This window comes from Elephantulus edwardii, unplaced genomic scaffold (genome assembly GCF_000299155.1).
Source record: "Elephantulus edwardii isolate Elephantulus edwardi_28Jun2011 unplaced genomic scaffold, EleEdw1.0 scaffold00563, whole genome shotgun sequence".
In the NCBI taxonomy this organism is placed as follows: domain Eukaryota; kingdom Metazoa; phylum Chordata; class Mammalia; order Macroscelidea; family Macroscelididae; genus Elephantulus; species Elephantulus edwardii.
The window spans coordinates 215982-223369 of record NW_006400313.1 but is presented as its reverse complement, the minus strand read 5'-3'; the positions used below and the strand labels follow the sequence as shown (position 1 = coordinate 223369).

Below are 7388 nucleotides of genomic sequence, written 5' to 3'. Positions count from 1 at the left end.
GTTCCCCGGTCTGGTGGCGCCGTTCCCCCGGTCTGGCGGGCGGCAGCGTGCATTCCCCCCGGCGGGCAGCGGCGTGCGTTCCCCTGGCTGGCGGCCTCGCCCTCGCGCTGCGTCTCAGGCGTTGTATTACATTGGGAAAAACTTCAGTTAAGGCCCTCTCCAAATTATTGAAGAGTGATGATGTCAGTTTGAGTACTAAGGTGTGTCTGACTCAGGCCCTGGTCTTTCCGATCACTTGCTGTTCATCTGAGAGCTGGATAATGAACAGGGATGACAGGAAAAGATTTGATACCTTTGAGTTGTGGTGTAGGAGAAGAGCACTGAGCATCCCATGGACTGACAAAAAACATAAATATGTCTTGGAGAGGGTGAAGCTGGAGTGCTTTTGGAGGCAAGAATGATGAGGCTTTGCCTCACACACTTTGGGCATGTTGCTAGCAGGGCTATTCCTTGGAAAGGGACATTATACTTGGAAAGTTGGAGGGTCAGTGAAGGAAAGGAAGACTCTCAACCAGGTGGATTAGCACGGTGACTTCCACAATGGACTCTAGTGTGTCAGGAAGTGTGAAGATGGCATCGGATAGGATTGCTATTGATCGTACCTGACTTAACAGTACCTAATAACAACAAAAACTTCCTGCTTTGAATCATCTTCTAAAACAAACATAACTGCTAAATAACTTGGAAAAGGAACTCTAGTGTTGTAGTCTATAGAGTTGCACCATTAACTCAAAGGCCATGCCTCTTGGTGGTTAGAATTCACCAGTTGTTCTGTTGGGAAAAGATGGAAAAGATCTTCACAGCCTTGAAAACCCACTGGAGGGTCGTCTATTAGAACTACTGCAGTTGGTTCTAACTGTATTAAGGACATGAAGTAACTTGCTGACTCCCAATGAAACAATGACTTGCACAGTGTGAAGTGTTACTTCCTTTGTTTTTCTTCCCTTATTCTAATACTAAAAGCTTTCAGCTTTTGCCTTCTCATCAACATCATATTTCTTGCTAAGAATCATCTTGGTAGAAGTCCAGGCTAAAATAAAATATAATTTTTGATAATAGAACAAATATTTTCAGAAGTCTCTGGGAATTTAAAAACCATCAAAGAGGAAATCAGAATATTTTCTTCATGGGTTTATTTCCCACCTACTACTGTCGTCAGGTTGCTCTGGTGGCCTGGTGCTAAGGAATTGTGCTGTCAACCCAAAGACACATGGTTCTAAATTTACCAGTTGCTCTTCAGGAGAAAGATGGACAGTCTTCTCCTGTGCTATTTATTGCCTCTGAAAACCAACAGGAGGGTCAGCTATGAGCCGCTTTCAACTCAACAGTGTATCATAACAGTGTTGTGGGGAGAGTCCTGAAGGAGTCCTGGTGATCCAGTGTTTAAGCATTTGACTGCTAAGTGAAATTTCAATGGTTTGAGCTCACCAACTACTCCATAGGAAATAGATGTGGCAGTTGACTTCCATAAAAATTACATAAAACCTTATGAATAAAATCATATGATAAAGTTCTATTCTGTTCTAAATGGTCACTGTAAGTAGGAATCAATTCAACAGTGATAGGACAAATAGCATATTGGCCCAGTTAAAGACTCAACATCTTACCTGTGAGTCCAGAAGTTCAAACCCACTGAGAGGTGCCTCAGAAGACATACCCGGAGATCTTATAAAAGTTCAGGAACTTGAAAAGCAGTTCTACTTTGGGCACATAGGATTACTGTAAGTCAGAATTGCCTTGGTGGTCACTATTAACAACAGCAGCAGAAAGTCCTGACACATACCAGGAACTCTACAAATGCTGTATCTGATTTCAATGAAAATATACGAAAGGCACATGTGTTTTTCCACTTCAAGAAAACCTAATACTCAAAATTCTACAATAAACACTCTTGATACCAGCAGCCAAGAAATTAAAAGATGAATTGCTTTGACAAAGTCTGCTGTCAGAGACCTCTCCAAAGTACAGAAGAGCAACAATGTCAGGTGCGCCCGGCAGAGGCCATGGTCTTTGCAATTAATTACTATGAAATGACTATGGATGATAGAAGGAGAGTTGATGCCTTTGACCTTTGGTGCTGGAGAAGAATATTAAACATACTGTGGACTACTATAAGAACTAACAAGTTCATCCTGGAGAGAGTGAAGCTAGGCTGGCCCTTGAAGGCAAAGATTTTGAAACTCTGTCTGATATACTTTGGACATGTTACAAGGCAGGGTCAGTCCTTGGAGAGGGACATCATGCTTGGGAGGGTAGAGGGACAGTGAAGGAGAGGAAGACCCTCAATGAGATGGATTGATTCAGTCACTCGGGTAATTGGGATGGTCGTGTTGGAGACAATAAGATTGGCAACAAATAGAGCAGGGTTTAGGTCTATTGTACATAGGGTCACTATGAGTTGCAGGCAACTTGATGGCACATAACAACAACAACAATACTCAAAATGTAAGCAAACCACTGAAATCACTAAAATGGAGATCGTGCACATTATAATGCAGCATCTTTAAATGATTAGATAACATAAATTTTCTCTGAAATTTAGTGTGTAAAAAATTGGCTTATGCTAAAAAAGATGCATACATGCATATGCACTTGCTAGAGTCAGCCATAACTAAAGGTTATTCTGAGATGGCTTCGAGAAAAATCTCAGTGTTTCATTAAATATGCTTGTCTTGCTGTGTGGCCAGAATATCTAAATTGATTATGAGAGGTTACATATATTTAGAACAGCAGTTCAAAAACTTAACCAGCTTAATTGTGACCTGTCCTCCAAAATTTATGATTAACGACTAGCACAGATTTACGTATATCATAGTGAATATAAACCTCCTTTCAATTTTTGCTTTTATGTCATTTTATAGAATCAACATTCATGGTAAAATTTGGAAGCTTGTGCAAAGGGGTGGTAGGGACCCCTGGTCAAATCCTTCAAGGGAGGCCTCTGACACCCATTGTTGCTGTTGTTATGTGCCGTCGAGTCGCTTGCGACTCATAGCGACCCTATGTACCACAGCCCTAAACTCTGCTCTGTCCTGTGCCAATCTCACTGCCTCTGACACACCCATCCTGATTACCCAGTCACTGAATCAATCCACCTCATAGAGGGCCTTCCCCTTCTGTGCCATCCCTCCACCCTACAGCCACCAAAAGTGGGACAAACTTCTGTTCCAATTCTGCTTTTAAGGTCTGGCTTTGATGTTCTAAAGCTGTAACTTAACCACACTTCCGTTTCTTCATTTGTATATTGATAAAAGTAAAGCCCTCCTGATGGGGTGCAGTATTCTTGCTTGGTTCAAAAAAAGATAACACATATGTGGAAAGTACTTTGCAAAATGTAAAGTGCTAGTTAAATGTGGGATATTGTTATTACTACTCAGGAAGAACACTTAACTCATTGCTTAGTAATGGTGAGGCAAACAGTGTCACTAAATAAGACAATATAATGGCTTTAAGAGGCTCTAATTCAGTTTCTCCTTTATATTGAAGCACACAATTGCATTCTAACACTTCATAGACAGCCTAAAATGGGTCCTGTGGAGGCTGATAAGGAAAATTAGAACAAGGAGCTATTTGTACCCTCATTTTAATAACTGAGTCAAAGAGCAGCCACTTTAATATTGGAAAGAAATAACACTTTTCTCTTACTCAGTCCTCAGCAAGATAATGACTACATTAACAAGCAGGACTTCCATAATAAAGGATGCCTGCCATGCTCATCAGAGTTCTTCCTGCATTTGAGGGAGAAAGACACTATCACCACCAAAATGAAACACTCTAAATGTATGAAATCAGACTCAGATTTAGCCACCAGTTTACAGACGGTGGTCATTTAATCAGACCTTCTTATTTATTTATTTATTTGTTTGTTTATTTACTTATTTATTTATTTTTAACCATGAGAATATAGAGACCCTGAAATACAGGTCTTGCTGGGTATCTATGTGTCTATATCTTTCAATTGTGTTCACTTTTATTTGCTTATTCATTTGTTTTTATCATACTCCCTGGACTTATATAGAAAAGTTTAACTCAGTGCCAAAAAGGGGAAGGAGTCCATGGGTGATGCTGTTATTCAGCTGTGAACAGAAAAGCTGGAGGTTTGAGTCCACCATAAAGACCTTGGAATCTTTCCCATTTGCTTCACCCACCTCTCCCTCCACCCATCAAATTTTGCAACCCTATGATTAACTATACCCATCCCCCCATCTGCACCCCTCTACTCTCCCCCCCACCTTCGATCTTCATACTGTTTCTACAATAATGGACTTATACAATATTTGTCCTTATGAGACTGAGTTAGTTCACTCAGCTTAATGCTCTCCACTCCTCCCAAGTTGGTAGTAATTTACAAAATCTTTGCTCCTGTGTGAAGGTATCATAATTTCTCAGTCCAGTTGATTGTGGTTGGACATTTGGGCTGTTTCCATGCTCTTGTGATGGTGAATAACACTGCTATAAATGGGAAAGATCTGGTGTGAAAAACAATGTATATGAAGTTAGTAAATAAACCTGAATAATAATAATAATAATACAACCGCACAACAAACCAAAACCACCAACCAACCAACCAAACAAACAAAACCCCTCTATTAAAGCCCCTATCAGAGAAATTTTAAAAAATGGAAGGGAGCCCAGCAGACCCTTGGTTTTTCTCATTTCTGCAAATGAGTAAAAGCAGATAAGAAGAGTCTTGGTGAATCATCCAAGACCCTGTGACTATCTTAGGAGCATGGTCAGAAATAGAATTTGATCTTCAGGCTCTGAAACAATGTCTTTCTTCCCACCCACATCTAGTTTTTCCAAATAGTTGTCAAGTGAATGTAGTCAGAAAGCCCAACTGTAATGATACCGAGCCACTCCATTTTGAGTTTTTTGGACCCTGCTAGTAAATGTAATACTAACTGATGCAAAAAGAGAAGAAGAAGAAAAATAAAAAGAAGATTAGAAACAATGATACTCTAGAATTGCTGTGTGTCATTCTTTTCAATGATGTCCTTGAAGAGGATGGGATTTAGAATTGAATAAAATATTCAAAGGGCTGAAGGGAGGGGAGCTCTGGTGGCCTAGTGGCAAGGAGCTGCAACTATAATCCCAGAGGCTCACGGTTTGAATCCACCAGATGCTCTGCCGGGGAAGGAGGGACAATTTCCTCCTGTACCAGTCAGATCTGATTTGACGGTACACTCAAACACAAAAATAATAAAATAAAAAAATAAAATTAAAAAAAAAGAAAACAAATATCTTTTTTTAAAAAAAAAACAACAAAAAAACAAAGGGCTGAAGGAAGACCTTGGAAGAAAGTCTAACTAAAATATATTAGTCATCATTGGTTAGAATTACCTGGTTGCAAATGGCTTTAATAAAACTCATGATCATCAAATCAGTTTCAACTTATATTGTTGTTGTTATGGGCCATTGAGTCAACTACATCTCATAGTGACCCTATGAACAATGGCTCTGACCCTAGCCCCATCCTGAGCCATCCTAACTGCCTCTTACACACCTGACCTCTTTGGCACACTCACTATGTCAATCCATCTCATCTGGGGGGGGGGGCTCTTCCTCTCCTGGCCTTATTTCCTTCCAAGCATCACGTCCTTCTGCCAGGATTGGTTACTTCTGGCAGCATGCCCAACATATGTGAGCCAGAGCTTCAAAAGCCTTGCCTCCAAGGAGCAAACTGGTTTCACCCTCTCCAGGACGACTTATTTGTTCTTTTGGTAGACCACGGTGTGTTCAATGCTTTTCTCCAGCATTGCAACTCAAAGGCAGTGGTTCTTTTTCTTCTTTTTTTTTTTTAAGTCCTGAAGACTTTATTTAGGATCAATTTGTTTGTGTGGGGTACATTCTGACACTGAAAACAGCTATAGCCCAGGAATGTGGGTTACTCATTTCCCACAGTCCAACAGCAGACACATTACACATCCCAGAAACAAGTTTTTAAATATTAATTTTTAAGACATTGTTATATGGATTGACAGTTTTCCAACTATACATTCTCAAAGTTACAGCCTTTATCACTATTATACTAAAAATACAATGTAGGGCTATATACCGTGAGTGACATTAAGGTTTTTTGCCATCATACTAAGTTAGAAAGGGGGGAAGTAATATGAAATTTAGTAAGCATATAAGTACTTTAATATTCAAGAGGTTGCTGATGCTATGCCCAAGACCAATACCAACATTTTAACCCAAATAAGGACAATAGTGTTGTCTAGTTCTTATTTCAGTCATAAATTTAAGTCTATAATCCTGCTCACCTTGGAGAGAATTAAAGAAAACATGGAACCCAAAGAATTACAAGAGCACAACAATTGAAAGGTACTGCAAGCACACTGGGAGTCGCAGGTTGATCTCTGAAGCTATAGAAGGAATGATGTGGTGATTAAGAGAAAACAAGAAATACAGATCATAACTAGAGTTGTCAACAGTCAGCAATGGTGATCTTGGTGGTCTTGCCATTCCTGGACCTGAAGCACTCCATGGCTTCCACAATGTTCATGCCTTCTTTCACCTTGTGAAGACTACATGCTTGCCATTCAACTATTCAGTCTTAGCAGTACAGATAAAAAAACTGGGAACCGTTTGTGTTGGGTCTAGCATTTGCCATGGACAGGATGCCAGGACCTGTGTGCTTCAGGATGGAGTCCTCATCATTAAACTTCTCCCCATAGATGGGCTTGCAACCAGTACCATTATGGTGTGTGAAGTCTCCACCTTGGCACATAAACCCAGGAATGAATCTGTGAAAGCAGGAACCTTTGTAACCAAATCCTTTCTCCCCAGTACTCAGAGCACAGAAGTTTTTGGCTGTTTTGGGGACTTTATCTGCAAACAGCTCAAAGGAAATGTGGCCTAAAAGTTCGCCGTCAGTGGTAATGTTAAAGTCAACGATGGGATTGACCATGGCTGGAGAGAGGGTAGTAAACAACTGTACTGCTGAGGCAACGGCATCTGCAAAGCAACCAGGCATTGGTTCTTCTTCTGTCACCCTTATTCATTGTCTTACTCTCTCAATTAAAGTTTATTCATTGTATGATTTGCAAGGTAGCCAGAGAGTCAGAAAATGTTCCGAAGATAAGAGAGCATCTTTTATTTTTTTATTTTAATGAAAATTTACAGAGACTTTGTATTTCCATTCATTCATTGTTGCACGCTTTCCTCCCGGCCCACCCCTCCCAAACCAACTTTCATTGTTACACAGTTCCTGATCCCCTTCAGTCCACTTCACTATGCAACTTTCATTCTGGACTCTTGTCATGACAATTATACCTAATCATATATTCCTCCTAAACAGATCTCTCCCTCATCTGTTTCAATGTATTATACATGATTTATCCCCTTCTATTTTCTCCCCAACCCAGATGTCAGTCCCGCTTTACAAC

At 40.3% G+C, this 7388-nt stretch overlaps 1 pseudogene; it reads right to left on the bottom strand.

Moving 5' to 3' along the window:
- Positions 1-6418: 6418 nt before the first annotated feature.
- On the bottom strand, positions 6419-6916 carry LOC102861877 (annotated as a pseudogene).
- Positions 6917-7388: the final 472 nt, after the last annotated feature.